This window comes from Oncorhynchus mykiss, chromosome 4, assembly GCF_013265735.2.
Source record: "Oncorhynchus mykiss isolate Arlee chromosome 4, USDA_OmykA_1.1, whole genome shotgun sequence".
In the NCBI taxonomy this organism is placed as follows: Eukaryota; Metazoa; Chordata; class Actinopteri; order Salmoniformes; family Salmonidae; genus Oncorhynchus; species Oncorhynchus mykiss.
The window spans coordinates 26,345,721-26,372,270 of NC_048568.1; the positions used below are offsets into that span (position 1 = coordinate 26,345,721).

Consider the following 26,550-nt stretch of genomic DNA (forward strand, 5'->3'; position numbering starts at 1 on the left):
TAGACTGTGATTTTGCTGTGATCTGATAGGGGTGTCAGTGGGCTGATTGTGAATGCTCTGAGACACTTTGGGTTGAGGTCAGTGATAAAGTAGTCTACAGTACTACTGCCAAGAGATGAGCTATAGGTGTACCTACCATAGGAGTCCCCTCGAAACCCACCATTGACTATGTTCATACCCAGCATGCGACAGAGCGGCAGGAGTTTTGATCCGTTTTGTTGGTTATGTTGTCGTAGTTGTGCCTCGAGGGCATATGGGGAAGGGAATGCTGTCACCTCCAGGTTCTGGCATTTAGGTCGCCACAGACGAGTACATGTCTCTGGGCCTGGAAATGATTGATTTCCCCCTCCAAGATGGAGAAGCCTTCTTCATTAAAGTATGGGGATTCTCTCTCTTTTTCTCTCTCTCTCCCAGTCTCTCTCACACACACACACACACACACACACACACACACACACACACACACACACACACACACACACACACACAATCCCTGATGGTGGTGGCATTGAGGTGGAATGCCCTGATACCCTGGTCTCTGTGGTGATGTGTGTTGATTGATGGAGGGGCAGAGTGGTGGGAGGTGAGGTGTGTTAATCACGCCTGGGCAGTTGAATCCCCCGCGTCACGATTCAGTTGCCTGTATTCAATTACAGCCACAGAGGAGCGTATGAGCATTTTCATAAACACCGTTATTCCTGTATTTATTCCCCTCAGATGGAGGAATGAAGGAGGGAGTCTGAGAAGGAGTGAGAGAACAAGATAGTAGGGGATGAAGGGAAAGGAAGGCGATGGATAGCAAAGAAAATAGTGAGGTTAGAATGAGTGAGAGATGAAGGGAGAGAGGTAGGAAGAGATACTGTAGTGAGAAAAAAGAAAGGAAAGGAGGTAGCTGTTTAGCATCTCAATGTGTTTGACCCCAATCCCTCAGCAGGATGACACACACACACACACACACACACACAATACTGCCTGCCAATTAGAAGCCAATATTTAGCTGTTTTAATTACGTCTCACTGTGAGGAGGCGTCTCTCGTTGGATTTACATGCGGCCAGGCTCAGCCCTGTATCAATTTGGTTTGGAACGGGGCCCGGCCCAGGCAGACACCCTCCCACCCTGGCATCCGGATGGGCAGACAGGCAGCAGAGGCTGGCCAGTCTGCACTCTCCTCCGTTGTCTTTTATGTTTTCACAGAATATTCCAGCCAACCACCAAAGCCTCTGCTTAGAAACATATAATGCATACTGTAAATATCAATTACTGGTTCCAACAGTATTAGCAATTCATATCAGTCCATGGAATACACAGGGGCGTGAAAGCACTGGTTTAGAGTAGAGGTCACACAGAGGGTAAAGGGGATTCTATGGCACTTAGGAGCTGTTCGAAAATAGGTGGAATAGATAGGAAATATCTGCAGAGCCAGGAGGAGAGGAGGAGGAGAAGGATGAGGAGAAGGATGAGGAGGAGGAGAAGGATAAGGAGGAGGAAGAGAGGAAGTAGTTCACAGGAAGTTTAGAATGATTAAAAGCTCCTCTAGCAGGCAGGCAGGGCCAGAGGAGCTGCCGGGGAGGTGTGGCGACAGTTGATTTGATTTTTGGTTTCTATTTCTGTAGATGTTTCTTTAGGGTCGCGGTGCCACTGCAATATAGCATATAGTTAAGGAAGTGTACACTATCTTGAGGAGTATATTAAGGGCAGGGCAAATACTGTAATACTGTGTTGCTAAGACAAGGGCTCCCCTTATGCAAGCTTCTTCTTCAATTTATAGACTCCATGCCTACAAACCCGGTGTGAGTGTTTACCATTACATACATGCAATAGAGGATGAAATCAAAACAGTGATGTTCTGTAGCATAAACATCACAGTCATTTAGCATTTCAGAATTGTTGTTGTTGTCATTGTTGTCCTGGTCTCTGTAATACATTGGATTCAACTTCATAGAATAGCTAGTGAATCTGATGTATTGCCCATGAGGGCACATGTGGCCTGGCAGCCAGTGGACTTTGACTGGCTGTGACTGACTGACTGACTGTGACTGGGGACCATCATCCAGTCCACAGCCACAGAAAACCACAGAGCCTACCGCTGTTGGCGTCTGGATGAGAGTTGGTGCTTACAGCATGGACCCAGTGCAGACCCAGTGAGGTGAACTGAGTTCAATTGAGTTGAAGCTACTTGATATTGTTTTGTGGATGCCTGTACAGGGGTCAGATTAGCTTTAAGAAATCTGCATTTTCAAAATGCAGACCGTAAAAAAACTAGTGTTTTAAACCATTTCACCTGCGTTAACCCTTCAATAGAGTGATCAGGAACGTGCAACTGTAGTTTTTCTTCACACAAAATACATTTGTCATAAAATAGTTTTAATCAGATGATCACACAAGTGCAACACTATTTGGCCAGCAACCACACAAGTAAATTAGCTTACAATGAAAAAGTTAAGTATTTTTATGCATGGCCATCAGATTTCTCATGTTTATCATAGAAAGAATGTAGCCAGCTACGTTTCCTAATGTTTTGCCATTTTAAAAACTCCACCGGAGAAAAGTACAGCAGTCAGAGCGCTGTCTGCTGTTCGTCAATGCAGGAAGCGGATTTATCAAGACGATAGCAAATGTTTCTCATCCACGTGGAGAAGTGCAACTGAAGCACAAATGTGTCCTTTTATTAATGATTTGAAGCGAACCGTGACTGAAGCTGTATAGAAATGAAAATATGAAGCATTTTAGATGCGTGTTGTTGTTGTGTGAAAAATGCTGAATTCTGCGCGAATGTGACCCTGCTGTAGGATTAGTAGACATTGAGATCAAGGTTTGCCCCCTCCCTTGTTTTTTCTGATGGGTATTGAGTTGACAAGGAAGTATGCTGTGCGTCAGTTTCACATGGATTAGTTTGTGTGGTTTTATCCCAGCAGGTGTTCCAAACCATCTCTTTCCCTCTTTAGATTCTGTTCTATGGTTCTACATTAAAATTCAAAATATGCAAGCCTTTCTCACACACGCACACACACGCACGCACGCACGCACATGCACACACACTCACATACATGATACACACACGTACGCACTCACAAGCAAAGGTGTTGGAATGTGAGGACTGTGAAGCTGACAGATGGATTGCAGCAGTATAATCAGTCTTCTGCTCGGTAGGTTATTTTATTCAGGAGCAAGTGCTGCTCCTAGAGCGAAGCAAGGGACCGTGGAGAGGAAAGAGCAGAAGAGGAGGGGTAAGAGGCGCTATGCCATTCCAATCTTTTTATTAGGTGAGTGTTCCGATTGATCCCAACCTTTCCCTCTGCGGGCAGCTGTCCGGAATCCCGCTCCGAGACACCGAGCATGGTGACATTTTGGCTTCTGTGCTCCGAGCCACACGGGCACGGCAGCTTCTGGCAATTGTGTGCGTGCATGTTGGGGTGTGTGTGTTTGACTGGTATGACCTATTACAGTGAGGCCAGGCGGTATCTCTCACAACTAAAGTAAGGCTTTTAGCACAGTGAATTGTAATGAAATTCTCCAGTTTGGGAACATTTTGGCTTCCTAGTAGATTACAACGACAATGGATGGAGAGAGTGTCGCCACTGCTCAACGGGAATAGCCTATGCAGCTGCCAACACCTCACACATGTTGACACATTTACACTGACATCACCCCAGCATTCCTACCACCGGAGCTGAAGACAAAGAAACAACAACACAACATCTTTCTGCATTCAAGCAGCCCTTCGCAGCTGATTCTGACCGGGCCAAAGACATTACAAGAGTGATAGGTATGTTTATAGCCACGGTGCCGTGGATATGCGCTGATTGTCGTTGGTTGAGAAGAATAGGGGGAAAGTGCTCAAGCCACATTACGAATTTTGCCCCTAAGCACTAATTTCAGCAAACCGGTAGTACCCGCTAGATGTCGACCGATTATGATTTTTCAACTCCGATACCAATTATTGGAGGACCAAAAAAAGCCGATACCGATTAATCAGCAGATTTTATTTATTTATTTGTAATAATGACAATTGCAACAATACTGAATGAACACTTATTTTAACTTAGTATAATACATCAATAAAATCAATTTAGCTTCAAATAAAATGAAACATGTTCAATTTGATTTAAATAATGCAAAAACAATGTGTTGGAGAAGAAAGTAAAAGTGCAATATGTGCCATGTAAGAAAGCTAATGTTTAAGTTCCTTGCTCAGAATATGAAAGCTGGTGGTTCCTTTTAACATGAGTCTTCAATATTCCCAGGTAAGAAGTTTTAGGTTGTAGTTATTATAGGAATTATAGGACTATTTCTCTCTATACGATTTGTATTTCATATACCTTTGACTATTGGATGTTCTTATAGGCACTTTAGTATTGCCAGTGTAACAGTATAGCTTCCGTCCCTATCCTCGCTCCTACCTGGGCTCGAACCAGGAACACATCGACAACAGCCACCCTCGAAGCAGAGTTACCCATGCAGAGCAAGGGGAACAACTACTCCAAGTCTCAGAGCGAGTGACGTTTGAAACGCTATTAGCGCGCACCCCGCTAACTAGCTAGCCATTTCAGATTGGTTACACCAGCCTAATCTCGGGAGTTGATAGGCTTGAAGTCATAAACAGCGCAATGCTTGAAGCACAGCGAAGAGCTGCTGGCAAAACGCCCAAAAGTGCTGTTTGAATGAATGCCTACGAGCCTGCTGCTGCCTACCATCGCTCAGTCCGACTGCTCTATCAAATCATGGACTTAATTATAACATAATAACACACAGAAATACGAGCCTTAGGTCATTAATATGGTCGAATCCGGAAACTATAATTTCGAAAACAAAACGTTTTATTTCAGTGAAATATGGAACCGTTCCGTATTTTATCTAACGGATGGCATCCCTAAGTCTAAATATTGCTGTTACATTACACAACCTTCAATGTTATGTCACAATTACGTAAAATTCTGGCAAATTAGTTCGCAACGAGCCAGGCGGCCCAAACTGTTGCATATACACTGACACAATTTCACCTGGTTAATAATGCCTGCTAACCTGGATTTCTTTTAGCTAAATATGCAGGTTTAAAAATATATACTTCTGTGTATTGATTTTAAGAAAGGCATTGATGTTTATGGTTAGGTATAAGTTGGAGCAACGACAGTTCTTTTTCGCGAATGCGCACCGCATCAATTATATGCAACGCAGGACACGTTAGATAAACTAGTAATATCATCAACCATGTGTAGTGTGTATAACCATGTGTATAACTAGTGATTATGATTGATTGTTTTTTATAAGATAAGTTTAATGATGAGTAATCGTGTGTCTTCATTTAAAGCTGCGATATGTAACCTTTTGGGAGGCTGAACCAAATTTACATAGAAATGTGTGTTATAGATCTGTAATTCTCATTGAAATCGTGTCTAAAAAGCGGTAGATCTGTTCTGTCAATCAATCAAATGTATTATAAAGCCCTTCTTACATCGGCTGATGTCACAAAGTGCTGTACAGAAACCCAGCCTAAAACCTCAAACAGCAAGCAATGCAGAGGTAGAAGCATGGTGGCTAGGAAAAACTCCCTAGAATGGCCGGAACCTAGGAAGAAACCTAGAGAGGAACCAGGCTATGAGGGGTGGCCAGTCCTCTTCTGTCTGTGCCGGGTGGAGATTATAACAGAACATGGCCAAGATGTTCAAATATTCATAGTTGACCAGCAGGGTCAAATAATAATAATAATCACAGTGGTTGTCGAGGATGCAACAGGCCAGCACCTCAGGAGTAAATGTCAGTTGGCTTTTCATAGCCGAGCATTCTATGTGCGCTGATTCAATGCTTCCCGTTCTTAAGTTTAGCTTTTTGCATCTTTTACTTTCGGTTTTGTACACCAGCATGTACAACAGCTGAAAATACAATACTTTTGGTTCTGGAAAATATATTTCCCAGCGGTTTAGATGGCACAATGGTTCTCTACACCAGCCTTTCTTAAAGTATGGGTCACGACCCACATGTTAATGGTGGGTTGCGACGTGTCAGAGTAAATGTATAATTATTTAATGAATTACAGGAATTGATTTGGCCAAGTGCATCTGCGCTGTCTGTTCAGTGCACTCTCTGTTCAGTGCACTCTCTGTTCAGTGCGCTCCCTGTTCAGTGCGCTCCCTGTTCAGTGCGCTCTCTGTTCAGTGCGCTCTCTGTTCAGTGCGCTCTCTGTTCAGTGCGCTCTCTGTTCAGTGCGCTCTCTGTTCAGTGCGAGTTCCGGTTGTTTTGAACGTGGCATCTGCTACTGACCCACTCACCACCACTCACCACTGTCATCAAATCGACTCAAGCTAGCCACAAGTTCTGATTGAGTTCAAGCAACGAGTTTCTCTCTCTTGGTTGCATACAAACTTTGAGAAATAACGAGGAGCGCCCACAATGTGTTTTGTGCGGAGAAGTGCTTAGTGATGAGTCTCGCAAAATGAAAAAATGTCGACCAAACATCTACAGCGTGTAAACCCAGGGTCAGGGAGTTCTTTCAGAACAGGGCAGAATGCTTCAGGAAACAGTGCTTTGACAGTGGAAAAGTAAGTTGTCATTTTATAACAGCTGATAATGATAAGCAGAAATAAGGAGTACTATCTCTCATAGAAGTAGATGTGAATTTCTCTTTCAAACAATCCCCTTGTAAACAGCTAATAGCTAGCTAGCTAATGTTAGCCAAAGCACGCTAGCTAATGTTAGCCAAGCACGCTAGCTAGCTACTGATAGTGCAACCCTATGTAACATTACAGATGAGGATGATCAGGCCTATTGTCTCTCTTACTGTATAAATTAGTGTTGTAAACAAGTCTAGGTTGGAACTGTTGCTGTTAAAATACAAGTAGTAATTTCTTTCTGAACTTGAATAAACTGAGTTGCTCTTCTGAGTTGCTCATCTACAGCAGGAAGCGGTCTCCTGCATGCCGGAGAAAGCAGTAGATGTCCTGATCCAGTTTGGCACCAAATACGTGAGTCAGGGTTCTCAACTCTGGAATACTTCAAAACAAGTACAGAAACAGACTGAATGCTGAGAATGACATCAGTTTTGTAGAATAGACCTGCTTGTTGAATCTTCAACCAGCCACACACCTCTCATTAGGACTGTGTGTGTGTGTTTTCTGGGCTACCTCTGTGTTAGGTGATCAATCAGTTTATTCCAGTTCTGAATAAAAAATATTTATTTTAACAGCAACAGTTCCAACCTAGACCTTCTATCAACAATACTTCCTACAGTAAGATGTACAGGATGCCTGATAATTTTTCATCTGTACTGTTACTTAGGGTTGCACTATCAAAAACTGAGCCCGTGTGTGCGTGAGTGTGTGTGTGTATTTTTAAATGTCTGTGTGATGTGATCAATCAGTTTATTCCAGTTCAGAATGAAAATGATGTATTGTATTTTACCAACAACCTAGACAGATGTGTAAGAGTTTTTAATGGAAAAAATAAATATTAATTTCTATCTATATTGGAATTTAATTGTTAATTGTTTTTGTCTATATTGCATTTGTTTTAGGCTGGCATAAGGGCAATGAAATGTACCAATATTTACATATAGTTACATGTTTTCATAAACTTGGCTCCCAGGAAAACACATGCTTTCTAATTTGGGTCCCAGGCTGCAAATGTTTAAGAACCCCTGCTCTATGCTATACTCTCTTGTTTTGTCACATAAACTGAAATTAGGCTAACTATTATCATTTTAGCAAACAGGAAATGGCAGAGAGATTCCTGCATAGTGCATCTTTAAGAAAATCTAAAGTGTTGGTATTTGTGATTGTGCTCTCATCAGGTATTATAAGACTCATGATCATATATGGAATCAGGAATACAAACCCTTTGGATTTTCATAAATAAAGCCAAATTAAATACATTAACTGTTGGCGTCCTGTGGTCCCCTAAGGACAGGGGTCAGAGTGGAGCACCATGGTTATGTAAATGTTAGCGAAGGCTCAGGGCGACCATGACCAGAGCTCTCATTTGTGTGTCAACCTGAAGAGGAGCGATTGGTCCTGACAGGCAGGCGTCCGTGGCTGATGCTGCTGTCTCTCTCTCTTCTGTCTCCACATGGTCACATAACAGCCTGCTAGACATTATGATCTCTCATAATGACAAATATGATGCTTGATTGGTTTAGATTTAGACCTATCACTTTAGATTGGTTTAGATGTAGACCTATCACTTTAGATTGGTTTAGATGTAATGAAGCAGAGAAACACATTTTTTGAAAGTCTGACATCACATATCCCTGAGCGCCAGAAAAAAACTGTTCAACCAAAGAATTTGAATAAACGGTCAGACTTGAATCATGTTAGAGCAGCCTGGGAAAGACTCAGACTCTGTTCCTCCACTTTTTCTACACCATTCATATTCTATTAATCTCTACCAGAGTAACATGTTGTGTGAATGGTTGGAACTGTGGTATCAGGTTTACATTTAGCCTCTCAGCAGTCAGCCTCCATTCCATCTCCTAACACTAAACGGACCGAAGCACAACCATCAGAGAGAGATGACAATGACGATAGTGATACAAAACATCCATACATGTTCTGCATTAGTGAGACACAGCACCTCTACTCAGAAACAGTGAGGTGAGACACAGTACATTTACTCAGAAACAGTGAGGTGAGACACAGTACCTCTACTCAGAAACAGTGAGGTGAGACACAGTACCTCTACTCAGAAACAGTGAGGTGAGACACAGTACCTCTACTCAGAAACAGTGAGGTGAGACACAGTACCTCTACTCAGAAACAGTGAGGTGAGACACAGTACCTCTACTCAGAAACAGTGAGGTGAGACACAGTACCTCTACTCAGAAACAGTGAGGTGAAAAACAGTACCTCTACTCAGAAACAGTGAGGTGAGACACAGTACATCTACTCAGAAACAGTGAGGTGAGACACAGTACCTCTACTCAGAAACAGTGAGGTGAAAAACAGTACCTCTACTCAGAAACAGTGAGGTGAGACACAGCACCTCTACTCAGAAACAGTGAGGTGAGACACAGTACATCTACTCAGATACAGTGAGGTGAGACACAGTACCTCTACTCAGAAACAGTGAGGTGAGACACAGTACCTCTACTCAGAAACAGTGAGGTGAGACACAGTACCTCTACTCAGAAACAGTGAGGTGAGACACAGTACCTCTACTCAGAAACAGTGAGGTGAGACACAGTACCTCTACTCAGAAACAGTGAGGTGAGACACAGTACCTCTACTCAGAAACAGTGAGGTGAGACACAGTACCTCTACTCAGAAACAGTGAGGTGAGACACAGTACCTCTACTCAGAAACAGTGAGGTGAGACACAGTACCTCTACTCAGAAACAGCTCGACCCAGTGTAGCGCCGAACATATTTGTTTGAGGTTCACATATATCTGCGTTGGGGAGATAACGGCCAGAGAAGCGACGGCTGACGTGACAGCGGTATAATGACGACTCAGACATCCGTGGCTCACACACGCCGGCAGAAGAGCATCGGCGAGGGGCAGGGATGGAACTCTGGGAAAAGATAAAGGACATCGCCTGGGACTGGCGATAAGAACCTGGACCCTCTCCTCCTTAACAGCCCTGAAACACTCACACACAGTCACACACAATGTCTCACACACAGACACACAAACTCCTGACTGGCCTACTAGCCTTCCCCACCAAACAATCAAGGGAATGCCCAGGCCTTGAAATATGCTCGCTGATAAGAAATGAGAGGAAGGGGGAGGGAGTGAGAGAGAGAATGGGAGAGAGAAAAAGAGACATCCTTTTCAAGATGTGTTGATTGGAGGCGAGCAGGGATACACACAATGCCTTCTGACAGAGCGCCGAGATGGAGAGAGAGAAGAGAGAGGAGACATCACCATACATGAATCTAACGACTGATCTAAAGCCACCTATACTGTCGTTGTTTATAGAGCAACGGTCATGTTTTTTTATTCTAAGAAATGCAACAGTTAGACAATGGATGAACATAAACTCAGCAAAAAAATAAACGTCCTCTCACTGTCAACTGCATTTATTTTCAGCAAACTTAACTTGTGTAAATATTTGTATGAAAATAATGATTCAACAACTGAGACATAAACTGAACAAGTTCCACAGACATGTGACTAACAGAAATGGAATAATGTGTCCCTGAACAAAGGGGGGGTCAAAATCAAAGTAACAGCCACCAGCTGCATTAAGTATTCCAGTGCATCTCCTCTTCATGGACTGCACCAGATTTGCCAGTTATTGCTGTGAGATGTTACCCCACTCTTCCACCAAGGCACCAGCAAGTTCCCTGACATTTCTGGGGGAGATGGCCCTAGCCCTCACCCTCCGATCCAACAGGTCCCAGACGTGCTCAATTGGGTTGAGATCCGAGCTCTTCACTGGCCATTGGCAGAACACTGACATTCCTGTCTTGCAGGAAATCATGCACAGAACGTGCAGTATGGCTGGTGGCATTGTCATGCTGGAGAGTCATGTCAGGATGAGCCTGCAGGAAGGGTACCACATGAGGGAGGAAGATGTCTTCCCTGTAACGCAAAGCGTTGAAATTGCCTGCAATGACAACAAGCTCAGTCCGATGATGCTGTGACACATCGCCCCAGACCATGACGGACCCTCCACCTCCAAATAGATCCTGCTCCCAAGTGCAGGCCTCGGTGTAACACTCATTCCTTCAACGATAAACGCGAATTCAACCATCACCCCTGGTGAAACAAAACCGCGACTCGTCATGTAAAGAGCACTTTTTGCCAGTCCTGTCTGGTCCAGCGATGGTGGGTTTGTGCCCATAGGCAACGTTGTTGCTGGTGATGTCTGGTGGGGACCTGCCTTACAACTGGCCTACAAGCCCTCAGTCCAGCCTCTCTCATCCTATTGCGGACAGTCTGAGCGCTGATGGAGGATTGTGCGTTCCTGGTGTAACTCGGGCAGTTGTTGTTGCCATTTTGTACCTGTCCTGCAGGTGTGATGTTCGAATGTACCGATCCTGTGCAGGTGTTGTTACACGTGGTCTGCCACTGCGAGGACGATCAGCTGTCCGTCCTGTCTCCCTGTAGCATTGTCTTAGGCGTCTCACAGTACGGACATTGCAATGTATTGCCCTGGCCACATCCGCAGTCCTCATGCCTCCTTGCAGCATGCCTAAGGCACTATCACACCCTGACCATAGAGAGCCATTGTTTTTCTATGGTATAGTAGGTCAGGGCGTGATCTAGTATATCTATGTCTATGTTGTGTTCTAGTTTATTTTTCTATGTTGGTGTTTTGTATGATTCCCAATTAGAGGCAGCTGGTAATAGTTGTCTCTAATTTGGGATCATATTTAAGTAGTTAATTTTCCCACCTGTGTTTGTGGGATCTTGTTTATGTGTAGTTGCCTGTGTGCACTCCATTGTCTTCACGTTTCGTTCATTCTTTATTGCTTTTGTGCATTTCACAAAATAAAAGATGTGGAAACCATATCACGCTGCGCCTTGGTCCAATAATTCTTACGACAAACGTGACAGGCACATTCTTGCAGATGAGCAGGGACCCTGGTCATCATTCTTTTGATGTTTTTCAGAGTCAGTACAAAGGCCTCTTTAGTGTCCTAAGTTTTCATAACTGTGACCTTAATTGCCTACTGTTAGTGTCTTAACGACCGTTCCACAGGTGCATGTTCATTCATTGTTTATGGTTCATTGAACAAACATGGGAAACAGTGTTTAAACCCTTTACAATGAAGATCTGTGAAGTTATTTGGATTTTTACGAATTATCTTTGAATGACAGGGTCCTGAAAACAGGGTCCTGTTTCTTTTTGAGTTTACATGTTAATAATGTAGTTCAGTGTTTTGGGTGGGAATTCAGGTATTCAATTGTTTGTAAAATGTCATTTACTTTTGTTCTTAGAATGCACTCATATATACATGTTCTTATTATTTCTGGTAATCTTTTATATTTTGTGTTCAAATAAAGAAAATTAGATTGCCTCATTTGCATAAACACATTCGGTATATGTGTGTGTGTGTGTGTGTGTGTGTGGGAGAGAGAGAGAGGGACTGTGCAGGGCCACTGTGATGCTGGACCCTCAGGCAGGCAGACACAGTCATCCTTAATCTAAATAAACTGAGCTAAACAGGGTAGCCTAGTGGTTAGAGTGTTGGGCTAATAACCGGAAGGTTGCAAGTTCAAATCCCCGAGCTGACAAGGTACAAATCTGTTGTTCTGCCCCTGAACAGGCAGTTAACCCACTGTTTGAAAATAAGAATTTGTTCTTTAACTGACTTGCCTTGTTAAATAAAGGTAAAAAAACAACAACAAAAAAACGATGCAGGATACCTTAATCAACAAAATCTCATCAGGTTCCCTGGGCTGGCAGAGGTTCTTGGCAGGCATTACAAGTCAATGGCCTTATTATTGTTCAATATAATATCAGAATAAGTGGGTGGCCCGCGCCTCAACTGAGTCAATCTAATGGAGTACTAACGCAAGGTAGTCATAGTGACGCAGATGCTTTCTGAATCTGCTCTCTTTCTCTCACACCCTCACATTCTCTCTCTCTTTACACTCTCACTTTCTTTACACATCGCTCTCTTCCCCATCCTCCTCTCTTTTGCATTATCTCCCTACTCACCATCTTCTCTCTTTCTTTCTTCCTTTCTCTCTCTCTCACCCTCTCTCTCTCTCTCTCTCTCTCTCTCTCTCTCTCTGTCTCCACATGTACAGTATGAATGCGGAGAATGTCCATCCAGCATTTAGCATAGCAGTGTGGTTTCAGTACATACTGTTACTGTACTCTTAAAGACGAGGGAGGGCCCAGGGGGGCTTCAGATGTCATGAGACACAGGTCACATGATGCCCATACTATGACCTCTGACCCCTGTGAAAACATGCCATTTACAGGAGGAAAGGGCCCTGTGGAGCAAATGGCTCCAATCCAAGATTCAGTGTGTGTGTGTGTGTGTGTGGCCTTTCTCTTATGCTAATTTCAATGGAATCCCTTCATCGATTGGAGACAGGGAGTCCATAATGAAACGCTGGTCAACCTTGTTCCAGTGCTCTATTCTGCCTTCCTTGCATTCTCTGCCCGTTGGCACTGCCACGGTGCACCATGCATCGGGGGCACTATCAGTAACCATTGGTGCCTGCCAGTATTGTAGGCCCAGAATTGGCCCATTCATTCAATGAGCGGGCACAAAATGGATGCCAGTTTCCCTCTTCACTCAGAGCACAGAAGCAGTCTATGAGAAGCTAGCCCCCAGCTGCAGCCTTCACGGCTCTTTTGGTTATTTTAGCCACACATCCACTTCCTCTCATCATTCTCCACGTCTGTCCAAAGAGTAGAGCCAGTTTCCACTGAATTGCCCACAACGTTCTAAGTAGATCTTTAATGAATTAGTGATTCAGATGTAATTGACCAGAGGCTAACACTGTAGCATCTTGTTATTTTCTCTACAGCTTGGTTTGGGCAGCCAGGTGCTGATGTGTGTGATATCCTGTTCTGATTTCACCTTCAACCTTCCTTCATGATGCTCATCACCTGATTTGCCAGGCATTGATCTCAATGTGTCGAGGTGATGAGGCTCTACGCTCTGTCTCTTTCTCTCTGGAGTTCCTGATGTGGAATCAGGCATTGATCTCAATGTGTCGAGGTGATGAGGCTCTACGCTCTGTCTCTTTCTCTCTGGAGTTCCTGATGTGGAATCAGGCATTGATCTCAATGTGTCGAGGTGATGAGGCTCTACGCTCTGTCTCTTTCTCTCTGGAGTTCCTGATGTGGAATCAGGCATTGATCTCAATGTGTCGAGGTGATGAGGCTCTCTCTCTCGCTCGCTCGCTCTCCCCTACCTCTAGTGTGATTGGAGCTCTGGCCCTCCCTTCTCCCCAGCCTGGCATCATAGACTAGATGTAACATAGACGTAAATCCGGGACACTCAATTTAGTTATGTTATGTTTGGTATGGTTACATAAGACAGATGGTTACTTAAGGAAAAAACAAGAGTGTGGCGGTTGGTCAGAGTGGATGGGTGGGCATATAACGCAAACATCTGGCAACCCAAAGGTTGCGAGCATGTTAGCTAACCCTTCCCCTAACCCTAACCTTAACCCTTTTAGCTAACCTTCCCCTAACCCTTTAACCTAACTCCTTAACTTAGCCCTAACCCTTAACCTAGCTAACGTTAGCCAGCCAGCTAATGCTAGCCACCTAGCTAGAATTTGTAACATATATGTTTAGCAAATTCGTAACATATTGTAAGTTTTGCTAATTCGTTACATATAATACCAATTGTAATTCGTAACATCATTCGAAATAGGTGATGGACACCGACAAATTCATGCAGACCATACGAAACGTAACATATCATACTAAATGGAGAGACCAGGTTGTTCTCCCTCTGCTTTTATTGTAGCTTGGCTCAGGGTGACCCCCTGATAAGCTCAGCAGCAGGGAAGAGTTGTTCACAACAGTACTGCAGCAGCCTGAGGTCTGTTCTCTCAAGGTCAAAACTCACAGCTCCTTCTACTTTCATCTAGAGAAGAGCTTTAAATCAGAATAGCGAAGCATACACACAGACACACACACACACACACACACACACAAACACAGTGAGCCAACATTTCTCAATGATGTGTGAGAAGTGTATTGGCTAAAGAGAGAATGCTTTGTATTGCAGTTGGACAGAATATTGGCCTAAAAAGATAAACTGAATCCATCTTTGTCTCCTCTCCATCTTTTGTGCTGCAGCAGAGGAACCATATTGTCTTCTTCTCTTCCAGCTCTATTGAATCAGCTGGATGAAGGGCGATGAGCGGAACAGAGTCAGTGCCAGAGCTTCGTTTGGCCAGGGTCTGTTTCACGCCAAGGTGTTTTGCCTTCATAAGAGCTATGCTGGCTTACACAGCACTTCTGCCCTCAGAGCGCGAGGGGGTTGTGATTGTGTGTGTGTGTGTTGGGAGGAGTGTTGCTGCTTCACTTGTGTGTCATTGTGTGTGTGTGTGTTGGGAGGAGGGTTGTTGCTTCACTTGAGTGTGATTGTGTGTGTGTGTTGGGAGGAGGGTTGTTGCTTCACTTGAGTGTGATTGTGTGTGTGTGTTGGGAGGAGGGTTGTTGCTTCACTTGAGTGTGATTGTGTGTTAGTGTTGGGAGGAGGGTTGTTGCTTCACTTGAGTGTGATTGTGTGTGTGTGTTGGGAGGAGGGTTGCTGCTTCACTTGAGTGTGATTGTGTGTGTGTGTGTTGGGAGGAGGGTTGTTGCTTCACTTGAGTGTGATTGTGTGTGTGTGTTGGGAGGAGGGTTGCTGCTTCACTTGAGTGTGATTGTGTGTGTGTGTGTTGGGAGGAGGGTTGTTGCTTCACTTGAGTGTGATTGTGTGTGTGTGTTGGGAGGAGGGTTGCTGCTTCACTTGAGTGTGATTGTGTGTGTGTGTGTTGGGAGGAGGGTTGTTGCTTCACTTGAGTGTGATTGTGTGTGTGTGTTGGGAGGAGGGTTGTTGCTTCACTTGAGTGTGATTGTGTGTGTGTGTTGGGAGGAGGGTTGTTGCTTCACTTGAGTGTGATTGTGTGTGTGTGTTGGGAGGAGGGTTGTTGCTTCACTTGAGTGTGATTGTGTGTGTGTGTTGGGAGGAGGGTTGTTGCTTCACTTGAGTGTGATTGTGTGTTAGTGTTGGGAGGAGGGTTGCTGCTTCACTTGAGTGTGATTGTGTGTGTGTGTTGGGAGGAGGGTTGCTGCTTCACATGAGTGTGATTGTGTGTGTGTGTGTTGGGAGGAGGGTTGTTGCTTCACTTGAGTGTGATTGTGTGTGTGTGTTGGGCGGAGGGTTGTTGCTTCACTTGAGTGTGATTGTGTGTGTGTGTTGGGAGGAGGGTTGTTGCTTCACTTGAGTGTGATTGTGTGTGTGTGTGTTGGGAGGAGGGTTGTTGCTTCACTTGAGTGTGATTGTGTGTGTGTGTGTTGGGAGGAGGGTTGTTGCTTCACTTGAGTGTGATTGTGTGTGTGTGTGTTGGGAGGAGGGTTGTTGCTTCACTTGAGTGTGATTGTGTGTGTGTGTTGGGAGGAGGGTTGCTGCTTCACTTGAGTGTGATTGTGTGTGTGTGTTGGGAGGAGGGTTGTTGCTTCACTTGAGTGTGATTGTGTGTGTGTGTTGGGAGGAGGGTTGCTGCTTCACTTGAGTGTGATTGTGTGTGTGTGTGTGTTGGGAGGAGGGTTGTTGCTTCGCTTGAGTGTGATTGTGTGTTAGTGTTGGGAGGAGGGTTGCTGCTTCACTTGAGTGTGATTGTGTGTGTGTGTTGGGAGGAGGGTTGCTGCTTCACTTGAGTGTGATTGTGTGTGTGTGTGTGTTGGGAGGAGGGTTGTTGCTTCACTTGAGTGTGATTGTGTGTGTGTGTTGGGAGGAGGGTTGTTGCTTCACTTGAGTGTGATTGTGTGTGTGTGTTGGGAGGAGGGTTGCTGCTTCACTTGAGTGTGATTGTGTGTGTGTGTTGGGAGGAGGGTTGTTGCTTCACTTGAGTGTGATTGTGTGTGTGTGTTGGGAGGAGGGTTGCTGCTTCACTTGAGTGTGATTGTGTGTGTGAACAGTAAAGGAGGAACAAGTACAGCTAAACACTGAGACTCTGAGCATCATACTGTGTGTGGGTGTGTGTGTGTGTGTGTGCGTGTACACGCGCAGTCAGAGGCTGAGCATCATACTGTGTGTGTGTGTGCGTGTGCGTGTACACGCGCAGTCAGAGGCTGAGCATCATACTGCTTCTATTATTGAAGACCAGGACCTTCATTATTTATGATGTTGGGGTTTTTGTTCATGCAGCAGATACTCTCAGAGTCTGTTTGTTCATTAGACATATTCACCACTGGTGTTGGCACAACTACTCTGTTCTATCACGTTTTAAGGTATGACCCAGGTGCAGACAGTGTTGAAGAAACTGAAGTTTATTCTTTAAACAGGGGCAGGCAAACGACATGTCAAGTCAATCATCCAGATACGGTGTAAGGCACCGGTACAGCGGGCGGGCTCAGGGTCAGGTCAGGCAGAGGTCGGTAATTCAGAGTAGTGGGGCAAAGGTACAGGACGACAGGCAGGCTCAGGGTCAGGGCAGGCAGAACGGTCAGAACCGGGAAACTAGAAAACAGGCGCAAGGAACAGGGAAACAAAACTATGGTAGATTCTACAAACAAAACCAACTGGCAACAGACAAACAGAGAACACAGGTATAAATACACAGGGGATAATGGGGAAGATGGGCGACACCTGGAGGGGGATGGAGACAAGCAAAAAGACAGGTGAAACAGATCAGGGTATGTTCATTAGACATATTCACCACTGGTACTCTGTGAATAATTAGTGGAAGATCTCAAAGTGGGGACAATGTATGTTTCTTAATGGCTTTGCCTCGACTGATCCCGTTTCATGTTAAAAGGCTGAAACATTGCGTATCATTCTGTTTACTTCAGCATTGGTCAGTGGCCAACTGATCATTTCCATATTCTGCTTGGACCTTAGGCTACAGTATGTTTCTTAACCTACCAAATGTCTCAACTTACAGTATCTGTTCAACTTCAGCCGTTGCCCTTCAGTTTCATTGGCAGGAAGATTTTACATCTTAAAGATAGCTATTTTCTGAGCATCTAATCAGAGCTTTTGCAAGGGCACTGACTGTCTTTCAAATAAGCTTAATTATAATGTGGGTCTAATTAAGACCAGTGCCTCTGTAGGTATTCCATATTCCTCCATGGGGGGTAGAGATACCCAGATTCTCACTGTAGCTGTGTCTGAGACAGCAGTCCTAGCTAACTGCCAGGCTGTCACTGTGCTGTCGCTAGCCAGAGTGTAGGCCCTATTTTGAGTCTGACTGACAGCAGAGGTTGGTTGTGTGTTTTAACACCTCACTGTCGAGGGCCTGCAAGGTGCCATCTCACCGCTGAAGGGGCGACTGGTGTGGCATGTTAATTGGTAGGCAGTCTGGCACATGCTAACTGCTTCCAATGTGATCTGCAGTCTCCTGAAGGGAAGTGGACAATTGGGAGCGAGGAGTTAGGGGTTAGGTTAGTTTAGGTTAGGTTTGGTTAGGCTAGGTTAGGTTTGGCTAGGTTATGTTAGGTTTGGCTAGGATAGGTTTGGCTAGGTTTGGTTAGCTTAGATTTGGTTAGGTTTGGCTAGGTTAGGTTTGGCTAGGTTTGGTTAGGCTAGGTTTGGTTTGGTTTGGTTAGGCTAGGTTAGCCTAGATTTGGTTAGGTTAGGCTAGGATAGGTTTGGCTCGGTTTGGTTAGGTTAGATTTGGTTAGGTTAGGTTTGGCTAGGTTTGGTTAGGTTAGTTTTGGTTAGGCTAGGTTATGTTAGGTTTGATTTGGCTAGGTTTGGTTAGGTTTGGCTGGGCTACGTTAGGTTTGGCTGGGCTACGTTAGGTTTGGCTAGGTTAGGTTTGGCTAGGCTACGTTAGGTTTGGCTAGGCTACGTTAGGTTTGAGTAGGTTAGGCTAGGTTAGATTTGGCTAGGCTAGGTTTGGCTAGGTTAGGTTTGTGGAGTGGGGAGTGGGCTCAGATAGTGTATGAGTGTGTGCATGCGTACATGTTGCAAGTGATGCCTGTGTTTTTGTGCAAGCATGCGTGCATGTGTGTGTGATGCAAGTGATGTGTGTGTGTGTGCCTGTGTGTGTGTGTGTGTGTGTGTGTGTGTGTGTGTGTGTGTGTGTGGGACCCCTCACCATGCGGGACTGTGCTCTATTCTGTCAGAGGCATCAGGACTCCAGTCAAGCGGTTCCAACTCTTGACAGCTCATCCTCACCAGCAGCAGCCGTAGCAAAGCATCATGGTCTGCCGCGGGAGGGGAGTGGGGGAGGCATACACACACAGACACACACACACAAATGTGTCAGAGAGTCAGGTGTGGGCTCTGATAAGAATGCTTGTCTTCTCTGGGGACTAAGGGCTCTGCTCTGATACCAGACCTTCCTCCCGTTATTTACTTATTTATGTCTTTGACACATCAATGTGTCTTTCAACTTTCTCAAGGACGGATCACTGCGAATCAATCTGAGAGGCAGAGCCAGGGAGGCAGACAGACAGACCAGCTCAAGCACTTTCTTATCTCCTATGGAAGAGAGAAAACCAGATGAAGTTCTGAAGGAGCAGAAAAAACAGTTTTAAGAGCCGAAGTTCTAATGAGAAAGAAAATTAGATACAAATAGCAGCTTAGAGATGTAGTTTTTCTTCATTATAATAACAAAAAAGAAGTCGCACCACCAGAATAATTTTTTCCCCAAACGGGTCCCCTGAGTTTCCACATGAAATAGATCTAATCTTGAAGCAGCCAAAGGACATACGGTTCTGACTTGTCCCTCTCAAAAAGTTTTGACTTTCAGAAAAGTCTGAAAGAGAAACAGGGTTTCTTTTCATTTTCTTTTATTTTGTTCTGGAGCTGTGGGTGACCTCCGCTGAGGATCTCTTACTAATCTTAACCAGCTGTGGGACTGTTCATGGTTTTGATCTCAACCCCTGCGATTGGCTGCTGCTGTTCTACTGGGATTTGTGATTGGTTACTGTGGTGCTTTTTGTGTTGTGATTGGCCTGCTATTTTTAGCATCAGAAATAACATTTTAGATTTGAGTTATTTTCCAACTTAGCAGACAGAGCGAAGTTCAATCCCATGCTAGTCTGTAAATCCATAGCTCTGTGTTCTATTGCCTCTCTCTACCCCCCATCTTTACCCCCCTATCTATCCCCCTAACTACCCCCCTCTCTACCCCCCTATCTACCCCCATCTCTACCCCCATCTCCCATTCCACACAGTATGGGTGCTGATCAGGCCACTCCAAGGAGCTGAGCTACAGATACTTGGTTACCTCATGCTTCTGGGGGTGGCAGGTAGCCTAGTGGTTAAGAGCGTTGGGCCAGTAATCGAATCCCAGAGCCAACAACGTGAAACGTTCTGTCAGTGTGCCCTTGAGCAAGGCACTTAAACCTAATTGCTCCTGTAAATCGCTCTGGATAAGAGCATCTGCTAAATAACTCAAATGTAAATGTGGTTAATATGGACATAAGGGGCGCAGAAGCATGAGGGACGCTTGTCTCTGTGTTCTGTGTCGGCCCTGTATAATGGCCCTTGACCTGGCCCCTTATGTGTGGCCCCATGTTCCATTGTGCTGCCATGTGCGTGAGTTAATACTCCATTAGGATTCATTAGCTCCTCTTGTTGCCATATTGTGCTCCCCTTGTTGCCATATTGTGCAGAGTGCAATGAGCTGAGAGAGAGGAGGGCCCTGCACTCTACAGACGCGTTGCACACACTCCCTCCCTCGGCTAGAGATGGGTGGGTGGGTGGGTGGATGGGTTGGGGTGCGGGGAGGTAGATGGGGCGTGGGAGGTAAATGGAGACTGGGAGGTAGATTTATATAGCTAATCCTGGCTGACTGCCGGCTCTGGCAGATCCTGGCTGACTGGATGATCCTGGCTGAATGGCGGATCCTGGCTGACTGGCGGCTCTGGCAGATCCTGGCTGACTGGCGGCTCTGGCAGATCCTGGCTGACTGGCAGCTCTGGCTGACTGGCGGCTCTGGCAGATCCTGGCTGACTGGCGGCTCTGGCAGATCCATGCTGACTGGCGGCTCATGACAGACGGGAGACTCTGGCGGCTCATGACAGGCGGGAGACTCTGGCGGCTCATGACAGGCGGGAGACTCTGGCGGCTCTGGACAGGCGGGAGACTCTGGCGGCTCTGGACAGGCGGGAGACTCTGGCGGCTCTGGACAGGCGGGAGACTCTGGCGGCTCATGACAGGCGGGAGACTCTGGCGGCTCATGACAGGCGGGAGACTCTGGCGGCTCTGGACAGGCGGGAGACTCTGGCGGCTCTGGACAGGCGGGAGACTCTGGCGGCTCTGGACAGGCGGGAGACTCTGGCGGCTCTGGACAGGCGGGAGACTCTGGCGGCTCTGGACAGGCGGGAGACTCTGGCGGCTCTGGACAGGGAGACTCTGGCGGCTCTGGACAGGAGGAAGGCAAGAAGAGAGATGGAGAGACTGGGAGGAGAGGACGGGACAATAAGAGAGATAGGAGAAGGAGAGATGGAGGGACTGGGAGGAGAGGAGGGGACAATAAGAGAGATAGGAGAAGGAGAGATTGAGGGACTGGGAGGGGAGGAGGGGGCAATAAGAGAGATAGGAGAAGGAGAGATGGAGGGACTGGGAGGAGAGGAGGAGACAAGAATAGATATAGGAGAAGGAGAGATGGAGGGACTGGGAGGAGAGGAGGAGACAAGAATAGATATAGGAGAAGGAGAGATGGAGCGACTGGGAGGAGAGGAGGAGACAAGAATAGATATAGGAGAAGGAGAGATGGAGCGACTGGGAGGAGAGGACAAAAATAGATGTAGGAGGAGAGATGGAGGGACTGGGAGGAAAGGAGGAGACAATAATAGATATAGGAGAAGGAGAGATGGAGGGACTGGGAGGAGAGGAGGAGACAAGAAGAGAGAAAGGAGAAGGAGAGATGGAGGAACTGGGAGGAGAGGACAAGAATAGATATAGGAGAAGGAGAGACGGAGGGACTGGGAGGAGAGGACAAGAAGAGAGAAAGGAGAAGGAGAGATGGAGGGACTGGGAGGAGAGGACAAGAATAGATATATGAGAAGGAGAGATGGAGGGACTGGGAGGAGAGGAGGAGACAAGAAGAGAGAAAGGAGAAGGAGAGATGGAGGGACTGGGAGGAGAGGAGGAGACAAGAAGAGAGAAAGGAGAAGGAGAGATGGAGGGACTTGGATGGGAGGAGGAGACAAGAATATATATAGGAGAAGGAGAGCTGGAGGGACTGGGAGGAGAGGAGGATACAAGAAGAGAGAAAGAAGAAGGAGAGATGGAGGGACTGGGAGGAGAGGAGGAGACAATAATAGATATAGGAGAAGGAGAGCTGGAGGGACTGTGAGGAGAGGAGGATACAAGAAGAGAGAAAGAAGAAGGAGAGATGGAGCGACTGGGAAGAGAGGAGGAGACAAGAAGAGAGATGGAGGGACTGGGAGGAGAGGAGGAGACAAGAAGAGAGAAAGAAGAAGGAGAGATGGAGGGACTGGGAGGAGAGGAGGAGACAAGAAGAGAGAAAGGAGAAGGAGAGATGGAGGGACTGGGAGGAGAGGAGGAGACAAGAAGAGAGAAAGGAGAAGGAGAGATGGAGGGACTGGGAGGAGAGGAGGAGACAAGAAGAGAGAAAGGAGAAGGAGAGATGGAGGGACTTGGATGGGAGGAGGAGACAAGAATATATATAGGAGAAGGAGAGCTGGAGGGACTGGGAGGAGAGGAGGATACAAGAAGAGAGAAAGAAGAAGGAGAGATGGAGGGACTGGGAGGAGAGGAGGAGACAATAATAGATATAGGAGAAGGAGAGCTGGAGGGACTGTGAGGAGAGGAGGATACAAGAAGAGAGAAAGAAGAAGGAGAGATGGAGCGACTGGGAAGAGAGGAGGAGACAAGAAGAGAGATGGAGGGACTGGGAGGAGAGGAGGAGACAAGAAGAGAGAAAGAAGAAGGAGAGATGGAGGGACTGGGAGGAGAGGAGGAGACAAGAAGAGAGAAAGGAGAAGGAGAGATGGAGGGACTGGGAGGAGAGGAGGAGAAGACAGATAGGATATACATTAGCAGGCACATTAGTCACCCTGTTCTTGTGTGTGTGTGTGTGTGTGTGTGTGTGTGTGTGTGTGTGTGTGTGTGTGTGTGTGTGTGTGTGTGTGTGTGTGTGTGTGTGTGTGTGTGTGAGCGACCTTCATTGTGCTATGTGTTGGTCGTACATTACATTAGGAAATGCAGTAGCAGATATAGTATACGGAGGTTGACGGAGCAGAAAATGGCCTCTTAGCATCTGTAACCAAAAACACCTTGGCAGCAGGGTCCTGGAAAAGGTCACAGGGTCAACGGGTGGCACAACAGGAAGTGTGTGTGCGCGTGTGTGTGTAAGCAATCAAGAGGGCGAGACGGAGGGGTATTGATGAGAGGAGGGTAGAGGAGGTGTAGCCTTGTAGTTGAGTGGAGATTGAGCTAATATGGTGCTCTCGTGCGTTATTTTTTATACTCACAGTATAGTTTGGGGTACATCTGATGGAGCTTAAAGCCCTCTTAGAGAAATACGAGGGTTTATCAGTACCCTCCCTATATGGAGGCGGTGGAGTTATATTAAGAGGATTCTAACGTGACTCACATCAACAAACCATTCAACTTCCCACTAGCCCATAAACTGTGTGCTTAGTTGCTATTGCTTCTATGGCCTCTTCTGGCCTACTTTGTGGGGAGGCGCTCAGTGATATTCCTTTGCTCCATGGCTGTAACATCATTACAGAGTTCTACAGAAATACATCAGCGTTGAATTAAAGTATATTCAAATACATCGAATAAGGGTTGGTACTAACGTGTGTTTCTGTACTAGCGGGTCTTTCAGATGGCCCATTGCACCTGCTCTCCACTCTATCACACATGTGTGTCTGCCTTGATTACAGAGCTGATTCATTCATTAATGTCAATATGATGTATTCATGTCAGGGAGGGAGAGGATGGCTGGTTGGACATGATAGACTACCATTGTCACAGAGAGAGTCTGCTGTTCAAATGCCTGTCCCTCTAGGTTCCCTTACTTTAAATGTAGCCCACACTTTGCATGTAAATGGATCTATTCTTCCTTTTCTACGTTTGGACCTTTCTTTCTTCCCCCTCTCTCCATGTTCCTCCCTCTGTTTTGGTGTAATTATTTACCCATTTAGTTAAATGGGGATTCTTGATTGAAGAGAACTGTGTCAGAGGGGAAAATACAGTGTAAGACTAGTCCTGTCGCAGGAGAACTTTCATGCAATGAAGGAAATGTAAAACTTGTAGTGTTTTTGAGATTAAAATGGCTTTTCCTTTAAGAAAAATGTATCAACTCCTACAAAAATGACGATTCATTATAATCCACATAATAGCAAACTGGCTTAAATTAAGATCCTACATCCCTACCTGAGTATGAGTATTTTCTACAAGTAGTCTGTGTGTTTTGACTTTCCCCAATGTGTTCCAGAACTGTATGCATTATTCACGATTTCCCTGGAGAGAGAGAGAGAGGTGGGGGGGGGGGCTGTTTTCTAGGTTTGGATTTGGTTGCTTTCGGGGACTTAGTGTGAGTGTAAAGTGCATATGCTCTGTAAGAGTAGCCAGTTGTGTTCTAGGTATCTAGTGGGCATGCTTTCTGCATGCACGTGTTTGAGTTGGGGTTTTAGCAGCAGCATGGTAGCCATGGAGAGATGACAGACAGGGGAAGTGTCTAACCTGGTAGCCATGGAGAGATGACAGACAGGGGAAGTGTCTAACCTGGTAGCCATGGAGAGGTGACAGACAGGAATTGTCCCAGACAGGAATTGTCCCTGAATTGTCCCCGCAGTGTGTGTTGGGGTGAATTGTCTTTGGCAGTGTGTGTGGGGGGGATGAATTGTCTTTGGCAGTGTGTGGGGGGGGGGTGTGTGGGGGGGGGTGGATTGTCTCTGGCAGTGTGTGTGGGGTGAATTGTCTTCGGCGGTGTGTGGGGGTGAATTGTCTTTGCAGTGTGTGGGGGGTGAATTGTCTCTGGCAGTGTGTGGGGGGTGAATTGTCTCTGGCAGTGTGTGGGGGGTGAATTGTCTTTGCAGTGTGTGGGGGGTGAATTGTCTCTGGCAGTGTGTGGGGGGTGAATTGTCTTCGGCGGTGTGTGGGGGTGAATTGTCTTTGCAGTGTGTGGGGGGTGAATTGTCTTTGGCAGTGTGTGGGGTGAATTGTCTTTGGCAGTGTGGGGGGGGGGGGTGAATTGTCTCTGGCAGTGTGGGGGGGGGGGGGTGAATTGTCTCTGGCAGTGTGTGGGGGGTGAATTGTCTCTGGCAGTGTGTGTGGGGTGAATTGTCTTCGGCGGTGTGTGTTGGGGTGAATTGTCTTCGGCGGTGTGTGTTGGGGTGAATTGTCTTCGGCGGTGTGTGTGGGTGAATTGTCTTCGGCGGTGTGTGGGGGTGAATTGTCTTTGCAGTGTGTGGGGGGTGAATTGTCTCTGGCAGTGTGTGGGGGGTGAATTGTCTCTGGCAGTGTGTGGGGGGTGAATTGTCTTTGCAGTGTGTGGGGGGTGAATTGTCTCTGCAGTGTGTGTTGGGGTGAATTGTCTTTGGCAGTGTGTGTGGGGGGGGTGAATTGTCTTTGGCAGTGTGTGGGGGGGGGGGGGGTGAATTGTCTCTGGCAGTGTGTGTGGGGTGAATTGTCTTCGGCGGTGTGTGTGGGTGAATTGTCTTCGGCGGTGTGTGGGGGTGAATTGTCTTTGCAGTGTGTGGGGGGTGAATTGTCTCTGGCAGTGTGTGGGGGGTGAATTGTCTCTGGCAGTGTGTGGGGGGTGAATTGTCTTTGCAGTGTGTGGGGGGTGAATTGTCTCTGGCAGTGTGTGGGGGGTGAATTGTCTTCGGCAGTGTGTGGGGTTGAATTGTCTTCGGCGGTGTGTGGGGGTGAATTGTCTTTGCAGTGTGTGGGGGGTGAATTGTCTTTGGCAGTGTGTGGGGTGAATTGTCTTTGGCAGTGTGGGGGGGGGGGGGTGAATTGTCTCTGGCAGTGTGGGGGGGGGGGGGGGTGAATTGTCTCTGGCAGTGTGTGGGGGGGGGGGGTGAATTGTCTCTGGCAGTGTGTGGGGGGTGAATTGTCTCTGGCAGTGTGTGTGGGGTGAATTGTCTTCAGCGGTGTGTGTGGGGTGAATTGTCTTTGGCAGTGTGGGGGGGGGGGGGGGGGGTGAATTGCCTCTGGCAGTGTGTGTTGGGGTGAATTGTCTTTGGCAGTGTGTGTTGGGGTGAATTGTCTTTGGCAGTGTGTGGGGGGTGAATTGTCTTTGGCAGTGTGTGTGGGGTGAATTGCCTCTGGCAGTGTGTGTTGGGGTGAATTGTCTTTGGCAGTGTGTGGGGGGTGAATTGTCTTTGGCAGTGTGTGTTGGGGTGAATTGTCTTCGGCAGTGTGTGTGGGGTGAATTGTCTTTGGCAGTGTGTGTGGGGTGAATTGTCTTTGGCATTGTGTGTTGGGGTGAATTGTCTTTGGCAGTGTGGGGAGGGGGGTGAATTGCCTCTGGCAGTGTGTGTTGGGGTGAATTGTCTTTGGCAGTGTGGGGGGTGAATTGTCTTTGGCAGTGTGTGTGGGGTGAATTGTCTTTGGCAGTGTGTGGGGGGTGAATTGTCTCTGGCAGTGTTGACGTGGTGGGGGGGGTGGGGTGAATTGTCTTTGGCAGTGTGTGGGGGTGAATTGTCTTTGGCAGTGTGTGGGGGGGGGGTGAATTGTCTCTGGCAGTGTGTGGGGGGTGAATTGTCTTTGGCAGTGTGTGGGGGGAGTGAATTGTCTTTGGCAGTGTGTGGGGGTGAATTGTCTTTGCAGTGTGTGGGGGGTGAATTGTCTTTGGCAGTGTGTGGGGTGAATTGTCTTTGGCTGTGTGTCTGGGGTGAATTGTCTTCGGCGGTGTGTGGTGTGAATTGTCTTCGGCGGTGTGTGTGGGGTGAATTGTCTTTGGCAGTGTGTGTTGGGGTGAATTGTCTTTGGCGGTGTGTGTGGGGGTGAATTGTCTTCGGCGGTGTGTGTGGGATGAATTGTCTTTGGC

At 46.6% G+C, this 26,550-nt stretch overlaps 1 protein-coding gene across 4 annotated transcripts in view; it reads left to right on the plus strand.

Moving 5' to 3' along the window:
* The window catches only part of LOC110522372 (WASP family member 1), a 138,126-nt gene that overhangs the window by 18,170 nt on the left and 93,406 nt on the right, over positions 1 to 26,550 (plus strand). Inside the window, exon 2 of one of the 4 annotated variants that reach the window (XM_036976020.1) lies at positions 6,895 to 6,960. The exons of the other annotated variants lie outside the window; for them this stretch is intronic. The gene's annotated coding sequence lies outside the window, so the exon portion shown is untranslated. The remainder of the gene's footprint in view (positions 1 to 6,894; positions 6,961 to 26,550) is intronic. 4 annotated transcript variants of the gene reach the window in all.